At 52.2% G+C, this 17137-nt stretch overlaps 1 protein-coding gene across 4 annotated transcripts in view; it reads left to right on the plus strand.

The window, feature by feature from the left end:
* Positions 1-2533: 2533 nt before the first annotated feature.
* Smox (spermine oxidase) overlaps positions 2534-17137 on the plus strand; it is a 34781-nt gene continuing 20177 nt past the window's right edge. Inside the window, exon 1 of one of the 4 annotated variants that reach the window (XM_036184379.1) lies at positions 2534-2767. The gene's annotated coding sequence lies outside the window, so the exon portion shown is untranslated. The remainder of the gene's footprint in view (positions 2768-17137) is intronic. The other 3 variants (XM_036184371.1, XM_036184377.1, XM_036184378.1) reach the window with 3 other exon arrangements.

Genomic DNA, 17137 nt, shown 5'->3' on the forward strand with positions numbered 1-17137 from the left:
AAAGAGGGTGTGGCCTGTGAGGAAGGAGCCTAGAGCTGCTGACAACAGGTTCTCACTGTAAGGAGCAGGTAGGGATAGGAAGACCAAGTCTGGGTCTTTATTTATTTATTTGGGTCTTTGCACACTGCTGGGCTTTTCTGTTACACAAGTAACTAAATTCCCCATTTATTTGCTCAAAGGCCATCTGAGTAGTTTCCCATGAGACCAGATTAATATTTTTATTTGCCACCACTCTTTGGAGCAGGTACTATGTAGTAAGCCCATTTTACAGCCGAGGCAACGGAAACAAGGTAACTTGCCTAAGACCAAGTAACTACCCAGAGGCAGAATTCACTCAAGGGCTTGAACCCTTAAAGCCATCCATACCCACTCTGCTCTTTGGTGGAGGGTGAAGGGGTCACAGAGGAGGGGATGATGTCTACCTGAGTTTAACCCCAGGAGGACCTGGTGTTTAGGAGAGTGGGAAGAGGGACTTTGAGCTTGGTCAATGACAAGACCTTTCTGAGTGAGAAGAAACTGCATGTGAAATGGACTTGCCCCCACTGAAGTTGGGTCCTAGGTGGGCCCCTCTCTCTGTCAGGGAACATCAGAGCTCATTTCTGCAGTCTGCTCTCTGGGCCTCTTTTTTTTTTTCCATTTTCATTTGTGGTTGTATTGTGTTCCCCAAAATATTGTGCACTCTAATAATTTATCTGGGGTCAGAGAAAAGACAGACAATAGATACAGAGGCTAGAAAATGGTGGCACTCACACCTTTAATCCTAGCATTCCAGAGGCAGAAATTCCTATGGATCTCTGAGTTCAAGGCCACATTAGAAACATCCAGGCATGGTGACACATGCCTTTAATCCCAGGGAGTAATGGCAGAAAGTAGAAAGATATATAAGGTGTGAAGACCAGAAACTAGAAGCATTTGGCTGGTTAAGCTTTTAGGCTTTGAGGAGCACAGTTCAGCTGAGACACATTCAGATAAGGACACAGAGGCTTCCAGTCTAAGGAAACAAGATTAGCTGAGGAACTGTCGAGGTGAGGAAGCTATGGCTTGTTCTGTCTCTCTGATCTTCTAGCAGTCACCCCAATAACTGGCCTCAGGTTTGATCTTATTAATAAGAACTTTTAAGATTCCTGCTCCATTCATTCATTTATTTATTTTTCTATTATCAGCTTGATAAGGTATAAATTCTTATTCTAATAGTGAAATGTTGCATTGAGGCTTGTCTGGGCTTCTTTTTAAAATTCAGTTTTGGGCATTGGACCCAGAGCCTTGGATATGTTGAAAAGTGTTCTTCTGCTGAGCTACCCTCCACTCCTTGTTCCTTTGCCAAAGGCTTGTGTAGCTCGGCCTGGCCTTGGAGTTGGTGTGTAGCCAAGGCTAGCCTTGAACTCTGTAACCCTCCTGACTTGGCCTTCTGAGGCTGGGATCACACATATTTGTCACCACATCCTGTTTCTCTCCTGGTTGAACCTATAGTGCTCAGCATTGGCTGTTTCAGGCTGAAATCAGGGGAGTTCAACAGGGGTGGAGGCCGCCCAGGAAGGTGTCTCTCAGCTGATGCATCAAGAGCTAAAGCTGTCCAGCTAGCTGAGACACAGCCCAAAGTAGAGGCTTTGCTGCCACCAGGGGCTTGTATTCCCTTGGATCCAGTGCTGACCTGGTGTATTACCAATAAAACATGAAAAACTGAATAGGGGTACAGAGATGGATAAATGATTTTCTTTCTCTTTTTTTGGGGGGGGGGCGTTGTTCAAGACAGGGTTTCTCTGTGTAGCTCTGGCGGTCCTGGAACTCACTCTGTAGTCCAAGCTGGCCTTGAATTCAGAGATTCACCTGCTTCTACTTCCCGGGTACAGGGATTAAGCAGCGTTCTCAACCTGTGGGTTATGACCCCTTTGGGGCCGCATATCAGATACTACATATCAGATATTTACATTATGATTCATAACAGTAGCAAATTACAGTTATGGAGCAACCACGAAATAATTTTATGGTCGGGGTCAACACAACGTGAAGAACTGTATTAAAGGGTCCCAGCATTAGGAAGGTTGAGAACAACTGGATTAAAGGCATATGTCACCACTGCCCCGCTAACAAGTAATTTCTAAGCAATTACAATTTTTTAAAAGAAAAAAGTGCCTCTTAATATTAACTTTAGCTCTTATTAAGAACTTGAAGGTTTTACAGGGAAATACACTTTGTAAGGGCCACTTCAGACCACGGCCCTGGCTGTGAGCGGACTGGTTGGGATGTGAGTGTTCTTTCCCTTTCACCTCAGGTTCCGGGTTGACGTGGACACCCAGCCGAGACCTGAGTGAGTGGAGGCAGCGCCGGAGGAGAGGGGGGCTCTCTTTCCTTTCGAAAGGGCGGCTCCTGGGTGTGGGTAAACTGAGGCGGGCGCGCTCTTCCAGTGCCGGACGACCTCGTCGGCTTTGCGGGGCGGGGCAGCGCAGGGCTGGCTCTGTTCCTAGGCAGATGGGTGGGTGAGGCGTCCCACTTGCGAGATAGGGGAGCGCAGGTGGCTGTGTCGCCCGCGGCTCCAGGCCGGGTGGCCTCGGGCTCTCCGCCCCCGGTGGGCGTGTCCGGGGCGGAGCGCACAGGCGGGGTGGGCCGGGGACGCGAGGCGGAGCGGGGCCCCCGCACAGGCCGCGGCGGCTGGCTCGGCCCTACGGTCCCGGCGGCGGCTGCAGGAGGAAGCCCGGCGGCTGCGGAGGAGGGGAGGCGGAGAGGCCGAGGCCGCTCGCGAAGACGCTCCCCGGCTCGGCAGGGAAAGGTACGGCGCGGCCTCCCCGACCCGGGCGCGGGCAGCCACGGTGCCGCGCAGGCGAGGGACTCCCGACGGAGGCCGGCGGCGGGCGGTGGGCAGAAGCAGCTGCCCCGGACGGCTGCGACCCCGGGGTCTGGGCCGCATCCCCCGGGCGTCCCGCTCGGCGGCGCAGACAAAGCCGGCTAGACACTCGGGCGGCCCGGAGGGTGTGCGCTAGGGAGCCGAAGGAGCGCAGCTCGCGGCGGCGGCTGCGGGGGCCCGGAGTCTGCGGGTCTCTTTGGGACAGCGAGAGGAATGGGGAGCAGCTCTCCCGAGGGCCGTCCCGGGGCTCGCAGTCTGCCGCAGGCTTGGCGGGAGCCAGGCTCACGAAGGGTAGGGCGAGTTGGAGCAGTGGCTTTGCCGGGAAGGGGTGCAGAGGCCGGCTGTTGGCTTGGGGGTGGCGCGGCTGTGGAGCAGGTGAGCGATCACGAACCTCTGGGATCTTGCACCAGGAGCAAGCACGTGCCCACGGGTTGTTCGAGGAACCGACCGATAGTGGCACAGCATGGCCCCGCCTGGGGTCCGCTTGGCCGAGCTTGGGGGGAAACAGCAGGTGCTGAGTGGAAGTCAGCGGGGCTGGGGGTAAATGGAGGGTCAAGAAAGTGTGTAAATGGCTCTCATATTTGCGTTCCGCGACCTCTTCAGAGGAAGGGATATTACAGTGCCTGAAGGGCCATGCTTCCTGGTAGGCTCCTGGGCCCTGTGACTATGCCCATATGTGCCCCCAGGGTTTCTTACCCACAGGTTATGAGAACAGGCTTATGTCCTCCCTCTCGTTCCACAGTCTCCCTTTTTAGCCTTGAATCTCACCCCCTTGAAGGCAGGGACCCAATTCCCATTACAGTGTATCTTCCTGGGAAGTTCTGTTCTTAGCAGCCTCCCTAAGAGGCACCCAGGGTCTCCAGCGACACTGGCCACTCTAGCAGGCTTTGCCCACCTTGCAGGTCTCCGAAAAGCTCCGCCCCAGAGTGGTATCCTTCTCCGGGCTCTCCAGTCCCTCCCTCCTGCCTGTCTGCCTTAGCCTGCTTTATTGGAACCACTTCACTTAGCTCTTAAATGTTGGAGGGCTCCAGGCTCTGTTCTCAGCACCTCCTTTCCTGACACCCCCCCCCTCCCCGCCTCCCCGAGACAGGGTTTCTCTGTGTAGCTTTGCGCCTTTCCTGGAACTCACTTGGTAGCCCAGGCTGGCCTCGAACTCACAAAGATCCGCCTGCCTCTGCCTCCCGAGTGCTGGGATTAAAGGTGTGCGCCACCACTGCCCGGCCTGACTCCTCTTCTAATGCGACATCATCTGTTCATTTTCTACTCCAGTTTCCCTCTCTTCTTCTTTTTTTTTTTGATTTTTAGAGACAGGGTTTCTCTGTGTTGCTTTGGAGCCTGTCCTGGAACATGCTCTGTAGACCAGGCTGGCCTTGAACTCACAGAGATCCGCCAAGTGCTGGGATTAAAGGCTCGCACCACCACCACTACCACTACCACCACCACCACCACCACCACCACCACCACCACCACCCCCGGCTTCATTCCTTCTTATGATTAACAACAACAGAAACAATTTACGAACACAAAGATCTCTTTTTTGATTTATTTTATGTGCATTGGTATTTTGCTTGCATGTAGGTCTATGTGAGGGTGTCTGATCCCTTGAAACTGGAGTTACAGACAGTTATAAGCTGCCATGTGGGTGCTGGGAATTGAACCCCAGGTCCTCTGGAAGATCAGCCATGGCTCTTAACCCCTGAGCCATCTCTCCAGCCCTGAACACAAAGACCTTAAGTGTTTCATGCTCATCATTTTGAATAGCAGATTTTGTCTCTGGCCCCAGCTGGGTCTCATCACCCTCTGACTGCTTGTCCTGTCCTGCTTGACAGAAAACTAATGTGGATGAAGCAGGATCCTGAGCCCTGGGACAGGAGCCTCTCAGGTCCTGCCATCTGAAAATGGCTGGTAATCTGCCCATCTTTTAGGACAGGCAGCATGGACTCCTCTCTACCCTCCCCTCTCAGCCAGTCCCGGAACCCTTGGCTCTTTCCACAGAGTCCATCTAGGATCTGTTCCCCATGCTTTGAATCTGTTGCTACCACCTTGGTCGACTGCCCCATGCCAAGCCACCCTTTGAGTCTCTTCCCAAATGCTACAGCGGCCTCTCCCAGTGTCTCCCCTTATCTTCTTTGCATCTTTTTATTAAACAGAGCAGCAAGAATGACATAGAACATTCTGATCAGATCATTTTGTTCCTTGACGGCTTATTACACTTGAGTGAAATCTCACAACCTTCCCATGGCCCAGCTGGCCCTCTGTCACATGGCCACCGATGACCTCCCAGCCTTATTTGACTCTAGTCACCGTTCTGGTCTCTCTGGCAGACACATTGAGTCACTTCAACACCCCGAGCTTTTCCCTGGCCCAGAGACTTTGCTTGTGATGCCTTCCTTGACTTGAAGATGACTTTCCAGGGCTTTTTACTGGACATGCTTTGCTTACATTTTTTTAGTTCTAAATTTAAGTATTCCTTCCCCAGATACCATCCTAGCCTGTGCAGAGGGCCCCTCCTCTACATGTGATTCACCATAGAACTTGCTTTACTTTTTTCATTTTATGTTTAAGAGTTCATAACCCCTTGTTACAGTTGTCTGGACTTTGTTTGCCTTCTTAAGGGCTAAAACCTTGACTGGTGGGCCCAAGGCAGGTCTCCTAAAAGCTCTGTCTGTTGACAGGTTGGCTTATTGCTGTATCTGAAGCATCTTGCTTGGTGCCCTGTAGGTAACACTCAGGAAATCTCGAGCTGCAAAGGTGAGGTTCGGCTAGGCAGAAAGGCATGGATATTACAGTCAGCATGGGAGACTCCTGTAGCCTTAAGTGATCCTGAAGAGTTTTGTTTCCACAAAAGCAATTGTGCAAATTGCTGCAAGAATGTGAGCCAGCAAGTAGGATGTGAAAAGGGGAAGCTGAGAAAATAGGGTACCTTGGGGTCATTCCTGTCTAACCAGGGGAGACCAGGCATGTGGGGACCATTGTCGGCCTGTTGCAGCTAAATGATTTTCTTTGCTTTCTTGGCTAGAAATCAAGGTGTACATGTGTTTAGACTGTGGCTATACAGAGTGTAGGAAGCAGGGTCTCTAATTCAGGACATGGAGACATCCTGGGATTTAGTTCAGCCTACTCCCTTGGGTGGCTTTTGCATGTTCCATCCTAGGGGGCCAGAGAGTTGAGAGAAAGAATAAGCTGGTGTTGGGGGTGTGTCTTTTTATGAAGCCTCATCTTGCTATCCCCAGCTTTCCAGTTTGTACAGAACAGTCAGTGGAGTGTTGAATCATGGGGCTAGTACTTCAGAGTAGAGGGGGAGAGCCAGGGACCTCTGATATGGAAGGGTGGAGAGCTGGGATCTTGACAGGGGAATCTAGGATAGACCCACATGTCATACTGTGAGTCAAGTGCTGGAGTTAGGAGCTACCAGTTGGTATCTGGGGCAAGGCTGGCATGGCTAGGAAATGTCATGGACCGGCATAGGTGGGAGCAAAGAGAGCATCCTGAGTAGAGGAAATCTGGCCAAGGGCAAGTGGGTAAGAATAGGTCCTAGTGTGCTCAGTGGGCACTAGGTGTTGTTTTAAGGACATACTGCTCTCAGCACCTTACGTGGTTGCCTTTTCTTCCATTTTATTGAAGGCACGCTGCAGGTCCAGTACTACAACCAATAGTGGCAGAGTGAGGTCTGAACCCGAACCATCTGGCCCTGGGATCCAGGCCACCTTTCCCTTGCCTCTTAGATTTGGGACGGTGGAGGGCTTCTTAACACACAAGGGCCTTTCCTGCCTTGCACGGGTGCCAGATACCCTTTAATGCTGGAGCCCTTGCCAAGGTGGGCTGCCACGATTCTCCGCTTCAGGCCTCACTTTCTCTTCTGGGATGAATTGGGGTTCATACACACTGATATCAGGGTTCTGCCGAGGCCGGGTTTGTGCTTCGAGTCTAAGCACTAATTAGAATGTCACCTCGTGGTTTATGTCCCTGTCACTGCTTCTGTGAATTTCCCCTCCCCAGAGAGGACGAAGCTCAGTGGGGGTCCACAGACAAGCGAGCCTCTTCATGATCCCGCCTAGAACAGTGAGGTGGTGCTTCAAGCTTGACTCTTGGGAACCCAGCTGGGCTCTGAGGTGGGCTGGATAGGATGTGAGTACAGAGCCAAGGGATAGAGAAGAGGGACTGGAGGTGCATTGGCCTCTCTCTGCCTTTCTGTAAAATGGGATGAGAGAGGCTTTTTCTTTGCCCCTGGAGGTGGTGGAGGTTGGTAGTTCTGTGGGACTACATTCTTCTGAGGGTCTTTCTAAGAGGTGCCTGAGACCCAGGCCAGGGCAGCTGTGCCTGGGAGCCTTTTCTAGGGACACCTCCAGACACATGACCACCTCTAGGGCTCTGGCTGGCTGAGGAGGGGCAGCTGACCACACAAGGGGTAATGTTTATTACAAATCCTGAGCCCCAGAGCTTAGAGGATCTGTTCTTCCACTTGGGCAGATCCTCCATCTCCTCCCAAGAAGAGAAAGTAGGATTGTTGGACATTCTCTTCTGCATTTGGGGAAACTGAGGCACACAGCAAGCACATTGCTGTAGTTGTCAGGAGGTTCATGGAGGAGGCCTGTCTATGCCTGCGTCCTAGTTTGCTGAGTTGAATTGGAGGCTAGTGCAGAGCCTGACCTGGACCCTAGGTCGTCTTAGATGTCATTGGCACCTGGGATCTCCTGCACCCAGCCTGGTGTTCAGAGGCAGCTAGGACAGAGGGTGTGGTCCTCACTGTTCAGGCACTCAAAGAGACCGGCAGTGCCAGGTGCACTTCGGAGAGGCTTCCTGGAAGAAGTTGTGCTGTTGAGAGTGTCCCGAAGCCTTTTGAGGTGCCATTCCCAGCGTGGAAAAGGAGGTCAAGTCGGGGAAGTGGGTTGAAGCCAGGCTGGGAAAAAGCTTGATTGCCCAGCTGCAGAATCTGGACTTATACCAGGCCCCAGGGAACCACCGAAGGTTATAGGTCATGGCTGTCACAATGTGATTAGAGCTGTGGTTTTACAAATGCTTCTCAAACTTGAGCACAGACATCCCACCTGTTCGGCTAACTAAAATGCAGGTCAGTCTCGTCTGATTCAGTGGGTCCAGAGTGAGGCCTGGGAATCTGTATTCCCCCTTTCCTTTCGGCAAATGGGTACAGAATGGTCCTAGTGCTCAGTGGGTCCCCCTTTCCTTTCCTTTTCTGTCTGGCTTTTCTTTTCTTTATTCTTTCTTTCTTTTCTTTCCCGACAGTTTCTCACTGTGTAGCTGTTCTGGAACTCCCTAGGTAGACCAAACTGGCCTCCAACTCCCAAAGACCTTCCTGCCTCTGCCTCCAGGGTGCTGGGATTAAAGGTGTGCACTGTGCCTGGTTGAGGCTGCATTTTTAAGAGCATAGACCTTGCAGAATTGCTGCTCCACCGGCCACTGTCTATGCAGTGAACTTCAACCCATGTCCTTAGTTTAGATGGGACCTATAGCAGGTACTCTCAGCCCCTTGTGGGCTGTTTTGGCAGAGTTCAGGGAGCAGCCTCCGTGGGCAAAGGAGCCAATGGGGTGGGGGGTGTAGAAAGGACTCGGTAAGATAGTAGGGGAGGACGCTTGTGGGTGGCCTGCTCGGAAGTGGGGCTAGATGAGGGACCTATGCGTGCTTGAGTCTCAGATGCCGGCATCACAGGCCTGATTTCTTGGAGCTCCAAGATCACAACAGGGTGTCTGGAGTGACTGGGCCTTACACAGGGTGACGTGTGGATGACAGGCAGGACACCTTATCTCTGCCTACAGCCTAGTCTGGTGGGGGAGCCAATCTGGGGTGAGCACCCTTCCTCTAGCCAGGGCGGAGCGAGAGATTGGGACTGCAGCTGGCTTCAGCTCCAGCACAGCTGTGACACTTCTGACAAGCCCTCTGTCTTCCTGGAGCGTGCCCTCTCCTTCCTTTTGGCCCTGTGGGAGTCCCTGTTGCTGCTATTGATGGTCACATGAATGAGGCTGTGGCTGTCCTGGTCACCTCCCCAGTGTATTTGGGAGTCAGGGCCTGGGCAGAACCACCACAGGCAAGTGTCTGCTCCCTTTTGCCACCTCAGTTTCCTTGTCTGTGAACAGAGAGGTTCTGTTCCCCTGTGGAGTGATGTCACAGAGTTTGTTGGGTGGGGTTCTGTGTATTTTCTGTGTACCTAACTTCTGGTTTACCATTAAACGGTGTGTGCTAATGATGCAGTGGAGTGGGTGAGTGGTGTGGGAAACTGTCTGGCTTACCTAGGGCTCTCCTGCCCAAGGCTCCTTGCTCTCCTGGCTTAGCATAGCTTAGTCGGTTGAGGTCCCATTAGATGCTTGTACCAAGCTTGCAGTCACCTCTCTCGGGCAAAAGGTGGGACGACAGACACTGAAGGAGAATGCCACCCTGTGCCCGAGGGGCTGGCAGGGCTGGGGTTGGTCTGCTTTAAGCTTGAGTTCTACAGGTGCTCTGCCAACCCTTCGGAGGAGGGTACAGGCAAGCCTGTCTCCCCGTTTTGCCAAGTCTTCCTGAGGGGTGAGGGAGTACTATTCTCAAGGACTGCTGTAAGCTTCCTTAGGGTTAGGAAAGAAATAAGAGAAGAAACTGGCAGGTCTGCTCTGCTGTCCTGTTGGGAGGGTCAAGCTGCTGTGTTTATGAAAATTGGAGGTCCAGACAAGTTATATAGGAAAGAAAGATGATCGCATGTTTCTCCAGCTTATTTTGCTAAGGAAATGATGTGTTTTTAAAGATTTCCTACTATCTTACTGAGCAGGAAAATACCCCTTGGGATGCTGTAGTGGAAGAATGCTGCCCCCTGGGAACCGCAGACATGGATGGTGGATGGGCTCAGAAGCACTCAGGAGGAAAGGAAGGGTTGAGGGCTAGTTTCCTGAGAGAGGTGGGCTTGATGGGGCAAACACACTTAGACAGTCGTGGACACAAAGGGCTTGCAGAGGGAGGGATAGGCTAGATGGATCCCAGGTCCAGAGTTGGTCTCTGCTCTCTTCATTGGGTGAGTGATTGACGGACCCAGAAGGTCTAATCTGATGCCCAGGACTTCATGGCCACAGGCTTGGACCTTCTGATTCTGGGAGGGATGTCGGCCAGTGTCACACTGTCCTGCCACTTCCTTGATGTACGCCTCTCTCACCCTCTCATTCAGGAGTTACCTAAGCAGGTTATGATCTATTAGGCAAGAAGCTGACCCTCCCTGTGACTCAGTTTCTTATTTATGCCACAGGGATAATATATACAGCCACGGGGGCTGTGTGACGTGGAGCACCAGTTTGAAGTTTTCACCTGTGTGATTAACAAATGGATGGAAGCAGTGTCTCCAGGAAGGACCCAGGGAAGGGCCTACCCTGGATAAGGGAGGCATAGAGGCCAGCAGAGACACCCCCAGGCTGGGGTGGAGTCCTGCTGGACTAGGGCCGTGCTTAGGAAAAGGAAGAGTGGGGGGGTTAGGGCAGCGGGAACTGGCTTCGGGAGTAGTGCCCAGTGGGATGAGGAAGTAGAGGAGGGTAAGACATCACAGGCTTGGTCCTGGGGGTCAGAGGAGCCCTGTGAGAGAACAGTGGCCACGCAGGACATGGTGCTAACTGCATGTAATCCCAGTAGTAGGAAGCACCCAAGAGTTTCAGGATGGGTTCTATAGTGAGACCCTATCTCAAAACTTAACCCAAAGCAAACAAAAAATAGCAACAACAAACATGAAAACGTAAGAGACTGGTAGGAACCTGTCTTAAGTACTTAGGCCCTGAGGAGCCAAGTGATCAGGACAGTGATTAGTGAGAAACATGGCAGTGTACACAGTGAAGAGGTAGGGTACAGGAACCCCCAGTATCTTTGCCCCTTCATGGCTCAAAGCGTGGGGAGTGGTTAGGTTGCTTATGTGACTCTTAGCCTCAGAGTCTGTCATTCTGCAAAATATTAGGACCTTCTCAGAGTGGGTGTGGTCAGCACAGGACGGGGAGGAGGTGGTTTGCTGGGGTGCCTGCCCCCCACCTTCCTGTGACTGGTGGGGACGGTCTGGGCCCCCCAACCTCCCCTGCACATCTGTAGTGTGAAGAGTCTTTGTTCAGCAGCTCAGGTGGGGAGACGGTATGGCTTCCCAGCAGTCCCAGAGGAGGGGCCAGACTGCCATGTCAGGTGCTGACAAGCTGGTGCCTCTGCTGTGGGCCCACTGGGGAGTCTGGGAAGAGGATGATCCGTGGGGCCTCTCACCAGCCTCAGCCCAGCTGTGGTATGTTGTGTTGCTGTGTTCTTGTTCTTGAACAGGCTGGAGTCCTGGGATCTCTGTAAGTTGGGGGTTAGAGGACCAAGGTGAGAGGTTGAAGAAAAGCATCACATTTAGGCATAGCTGGGTGACCTGGTGTGGGGTCTAACACCCCAGCTGTTCAGTCCTCTGCCTTCGTAGGGAAGGGTGTTAAGGCCAGTATGGTTTAAGAACAGGAGAAGCCTCACTTGGAAGTGAGTTGGGATTTATTAGAAAACAAAGCAAAGAACCTAGTCACCCCTCCAGCTATGAGCTAGTTCCTGCCCCCACCCTGCATGCTGAGACTGGGGCTACTGTCACCTTTCACAGAAAGGGGACACTGGTCAAACCCAGGTTCTGCACCATCTGCCTTGATCCTCTCTCCTCATCCGGTAGTCCCCTCAGAACCTGTACCCAAACCTTCAACTGTGCCCACCCCCAACTCTGCCTGTCTGCTTGCTGTCTTGATTCGGGGGCTGAGGATGCTGTCCCTGGAAGGCTAGTGAAATCCTAGACTCCAAGTCCAATAGAGTTTAGGATAATGCTGTCAGGAGACACCGAGGATGGCCTGCAGGCAAACACTGAAGAAAGTGTAAAAAGAGTTTTCATTATTCAGTACACAGGACTCTCACTCTCCTTAACTTTGGAAAGTTAACATAAAACCATACATAATGCAAAACTTTGTGAGTTAGATTGGAAAGGGTTTGGCGTTCGGAGGGTAGCTTTGGGATGGACATTGAATGCGACCCTTATCAGAATTAAAGAGTGAGCATCAGGCTTAGTGTCTCACAGAATGGCTTTCATGACCTTTCTGAGTCACGGTTCTCACTTCTGTAATATGGCGGCATCGCTGTGAGGACTGGACCTTCCACAGGAGGGTGTCTAGTGCTACACTCGTGCCTTCAAACTTGCCATAAAAAGTCGTGGCAATGGCAGAATGCTTTGAGAGGCCTCTGACTTCAAAAGCAGGGAGTGACTGAGTCTCCTTGAACTTAACAAGAAGACTCGAAGGGGATGTCTGTTGTATAAACTCAGTGTCTTAGCTCCCCGGGTGCTTTATGGGCTACGTCACAGGCCCTAGACCCAGCTGTGGCCTTTGCTGGGAACACCATTGGCTTTGCAGACTGCTTGTTTGGGTATTGTTTGTGCTTCCTGCATGGATAGTGTGAAGAGCCCTTCGGTGGCTGGTCTCCTGCACTTGTTAGCACCCTAAAGTCACCAGGAGGGGGAAGTCTTGGGCTAGCCAGAGGAGGTGACTGACCGTCTAGTGGGGCTCATGGATTGTTACTCCTGGTGGCTCCATTTGGCCTGGCCAAGCAACATTGTTGTATCCCGTACCCTGTTAGGGCAGGAGGGGCAGGAGGAACCAGTGTGAAGGATTGAGTCTGACAGTGTTTGCCTGGCGAGCCTAAGCTAGCACCTGGGGCAGGGAGACTAGAGGGGTCTGTAGCCTACTCCGCCAAGCACCCAGGCCAAGAGGCAGGTGGCCTTCTAGTGACAGCCCTGGGTTTTGGCTGTGCAGCTGGGGTGAGCTGCCAGGCTTTGAGGTGACTCTTCCCAGCCCCAAGTGTCTGGCATAATGTGTACAGTGTCAGTCTGTAGAGCAGGGTAGGACAAGAGAAGTGTCCCCAAGCCTGGGGCAACCCTTGGGTCTGCCGCCCCGGTTGGGGTCCTGAGTAAAGACTGAGCAGAGGTTGACCCTGCCTCAGCCTCTGTCTGCTCTCTTCAGCCCTCTTCTCCTAGTCCCTCATCTGTACAGCGGGTCGCAGGATGCTTGGGAGCATGAAGGATGTAGTGAATGGAAAGCCCAGCCCAGAGCTTGGTACAGAATAGGAAAATAAAATAGCAGTCTGTCTGCTCTGGTGTTCTTCTGTTGTTGGACTGGGGGGTTCTTTTGTTAATGCAAATGCTTTTTGAGATCATGTACCTCGGCTTTGTAATTTGTGCTGTAATGGGGGGACTTTTGAGTGGTAGCTTTGCTAGAAAGGAGTTTATTGAAGACAAGGACTCCCTCCTTGCAAATGCTCCCCAGATCCAGCAGATCTTAGATGTCTCTACCCTTGTGGGGCTGAAGGGTTTCTTTGCATGCAAGGAGCACAAGTCTCATGCTGGGTTAAGTGGAGGCTCTGTGACCCAGGAGAGAGGACAGGCTTGCTGGAGGACCCCCACCCCCCACTGGGTCTACTGTCAGGCACAGTTGGGCTTTGTGCAGAGTCACGAGGGACACTGAGGGATGGGGGGGCGGGGAGCTGAGCTGAGCGGCTGAGCTGTGTTCACAGCCTCAGTTCTTGCAAGTGGTTTTGAAAGAGTCAGCCAAAAGTGCTGACTATGCTGGTCTGCTTTGCCCTAGAGCTGTGGCCAGTGTGTGGGAAGGGAGAGGAAAGAAGCCCGTGGGGAAGCCACTCCTTCATCTGCCAGCTGACACCTCCTAGGTACCTGTCTTTCAGTACTCACCAAGGGTAGATTTCTGTTGCGTCTGGCCCTGGGCATGATGACTCACATCCGGGGTGATGCTGGGTGCATTTGCCTCTTGATGTAGGTGGTGCCTAGGCAGTGCAGGTGATGCCCAGTGCAGTTCTCCTGTGTTTGGGGGGTGTGCTAGCGGCTGTGACCTGCAGAAGCCTGTTCACCTCTGGTGATGACCCTGGCAGGAGAACAGAGCCTAGGCTTCACCCCTCAACCCCTGGGGCCTGCATCATGGTATTTGGTCTTAGGTAGGTTTTGACTTTTCCCACACCCTAGACTTATCATGAGGGGTAAAAGGGTCAGCTAGATGACAAAGAACTAGTCTGGGTTTATCCTAGCCGTGTCATGACTGGCCACTGAAGTCACGCTTGTGACTTGAGCCTTGCCTTGACTCCACATCCTGCCTCTGTAAGTTCCGGGAGGTCCACACAGCATTCTCACTTCCTCTGAGCCAGTGCCTTCCCTGTCCCCCACCCCAACTTCTTTCTTTGTGGCTCTCGTAAGCTCTGACCTGCCAGACTCTTTTTTTTAAAATTATTAAATATGTTTATTTATTAAAACTTTTTTTTCCATTTTACATACCAACCCCAGTCCCCCCTCCCTCCCCTTCTCCCGCCTCCTCACCTCCCTCCCACTCTACCCCCATCCACTTCTCAGAGTGGGTAAGGCCTCCCATGGTAGTCAACAAAGTCTGGCATACCAAGTTGAAGGAGAGCCTAGCCCCTCTCCATTGTATCAAGGCTGAGCAAGGTATCCCACCACAGGGAATGGGCTCCAAAAAGTCAGTTCATGCATCTGGGATAAGTCCTGGTCCTGCTGCCAGGGACCCCACAAACAGATCGAGTCACACAACTGTCACCCACATTCAGCGGGCCTAGTTATGTCCCTTGTAGGTTCCTGAGCTGTCAGTCCAGAGTCAGTGAACTCCAACTAGCACCGGGGTCACTCTGTGGGTTTCCCCATCATGTTCTTGACCCCCTCTTCTTCCTGTCAGGTTCTTAAGGGGGCAGCTCTAGCTTTTCTGTATTCCTGGTGCCCAGGGCTGCCACAGAGTAGCACTCATTAAAACCTGCTCAATGAATAAAAGATTTGTCCCTACCACCTGGCTCTGTTTCAACGTGGATTTCTCTCACGCTTTGTGTATGCTGTCCGGTCTCTTCAGATCTGCCCAGCCCAGGCCTAGAATGCCCCCGTGATTTAGTAAGAAACTCACATCCTACCCACATGCCCTGTGCCCACCCAGACTCCACAGCCACTGGGACATGCATGGCTTGTGGAGACTGGGATGCCTGTATGCTGTTGGTTGAGTGACTCCTTCCCTTTGGAGGAGAAGGTGGGATGCGTCCTCCCTGCCCACGCTGAGATGTCTATTCCCAACTCTTTGGGCATGGCAGGAAAGTTAGGTGAATACCTCTGGGACCTGGGACTTCAGGCCTCAGCAGGAGACCTTTGGTAGGGGGGATGGGCCGGAGGCGGGGTGGGGTGGGGGCACCTTGATCTCATGTGGAGTGTTATTCTCATCAGCAGTGCCTCTAAGCACCATGTCTGGGACCGGAACTGACTCCTTCGCAGATTGTATTAGGGTCCACAGTCTGGATCTTAGCTCCTGGTTGTACCTTTGAGTTACCCAGCTGTGAGCCTCAGGACCATCCTGTCTCTATAATTTGATGGTCTGCCCTCCACAAGGTCAAATGCAGTACCAGGCAAGGCTGCATCTTGTAGGAGACAAAACATGCAAACATAGATCTCATTGAGTATTTCTGATGGGGAGCATAGGACCCAGACCAGGGCAAGTGTGATGGCTGTTCCCACTTCAGGGACGAGAAAAGGCTTTTCAAGCTTGTTCAGTTAGACCCCAGCCCTGTGTCCTGGGGTCTCTCCTGCAGGGAGAAGAGTTTCTGCAGAGGCTGCAGAGGAAGGAGAAGATATGGGTGAGTATGATGGTAAGGATGCGCACGGCTTGAGGTGTATTCAGACCTGGACTGCAGAGGACTTTGGAAGCCAGTCAGTGGCAACATGAAAGGGGACTTTGTCCATGATCTGGGCTCAGCTTCATCAGCCTCCTCCTCTGATATAGCATCAGTTCCCTGCAGTCTCTGCATTTGGAGCCTGCACCTGAAATAGCTTCACAGATGAGCCTAATGCTTGGGCTCCATTCCATAGAGTCTGACTTAAATGAGGTGGTGTGAGTGTAGGTGTTTGTAGACATCTCCTGGGGAATGGGATGTACCTGTCAGTGGGCCTGGTTTCTAGTTCTGCTTTTCAGAATGGAGGGGGATGGAGCTCCTGAATGACAGAAGTGTTACCCGGGGATCTCCTTCCCCCTCAAGGCTTCCTGGATAGGAAACTGAAGATTATTCATTATCTATTTCTGGGCAATAAATTACCTCAACGCTAGTAGTTTTAAAACAGCGAAATCGTCACTTGTAGCTCGTCTGTGAGTCAGGAATGAGGATGCAGTTGAGCTGAGTGGCTTTGATTCAGGGTCTCCCAGGAGGCTGCAGGCATCTGAAGGCTCAGGGGCTGGAGGATCTGCTTCCGTGGTGGGTCACGTCTGCTTGGCAGGATGGTGTGGCTACCGCGTCTTTTATAACCCAGTTTCAGATGTCGCATTCTATCTTTCTGCACTATCCACTTAGCTGCAAAGGTCAGGTGAAATGGAGAGGGCTACACTAGGGTGTGAGTATGGAAGGGGCTCTTGGGAGGCAGCACGCATGCATTCTGGCCTGGTAGGTCCAAGCACCAGCAGCAGGTGAGATACGGGCTGACCCTTCTCTGCTAACGTGTTCTCTGTCTTACCACAAGACAATAGGAATGTCTCTATGGGGTGGGGAGCTCTGTCAGGCTTCACATTCCTGCTTTGAAATTACTTAGTGTGAGATTACTTAAAAGGCCTGTGACCCTTCCTGGGCGGGCTTCTTCCTCCAAGCTCCACCTGCATCTTTTCACCTGGCACAGTCTTCTCTTTGGTGACTCCCACTGTGTACAGGTGGGGGCCCGTGGGAGAATAAAGCAATGTTGCTGCTATGTGTGCTCAGCTCTAGGCCTCTGTGTGCATTGTCACACAACCTGTTTCACTGATGAGGTCCCCTGTCTTAGGTTTCTGTTGCTGTGATAAAACACTGACCAAAATTTAACTTGAGGAAGAAAGGGTTTATTTGGCTTACATGTTCTGAGTTACAGTCCATGGAAGGAAGCCAAGGCAGGAACCTAGAAGCAGAAGCAGATGCAGAGGCCATGGAGGATGCTGCTTACAGGCTTGCTCCTCATGCTTGCTCAGACCGCTTTTCTTATAGAACACAGCACCACTTGTCTAGGGACAGGACCACAATGGGCTGGGCCCTCCTCTCTCACATCCTTAATCAAGAAAATGCCTTATAGATTTGCCTATAGGCAAGGTTCCTCTTCATAGATAACTCTAGCTTGTATCAAGATAACAAAAGCCAACTAACCTGTCACACATCCAGTAAGTGGTGGGAATTCAAATTACTGACGTTGAAAAGTTGGTGATCACATCTCAGGACATCCTTGAAAACTGTGGTGCTTAAGTTGGCCTGTAGGAGGGGACTATTTGTGCTTGTAAGTGAGA

This window comes from Onychomys torridus, chromosome 4, assembly GCF_903995425.1.
Source record: "Onychomys torridus chromosome 4, mOncTor1.1, whole genome shotgun sequence".
Taxonomy (NCBI): Eukaryota; Metazoa; Chordata; class Mammalia; order Rodentia; family Cricetidae; genus Onychomys; species Onychomys torridus.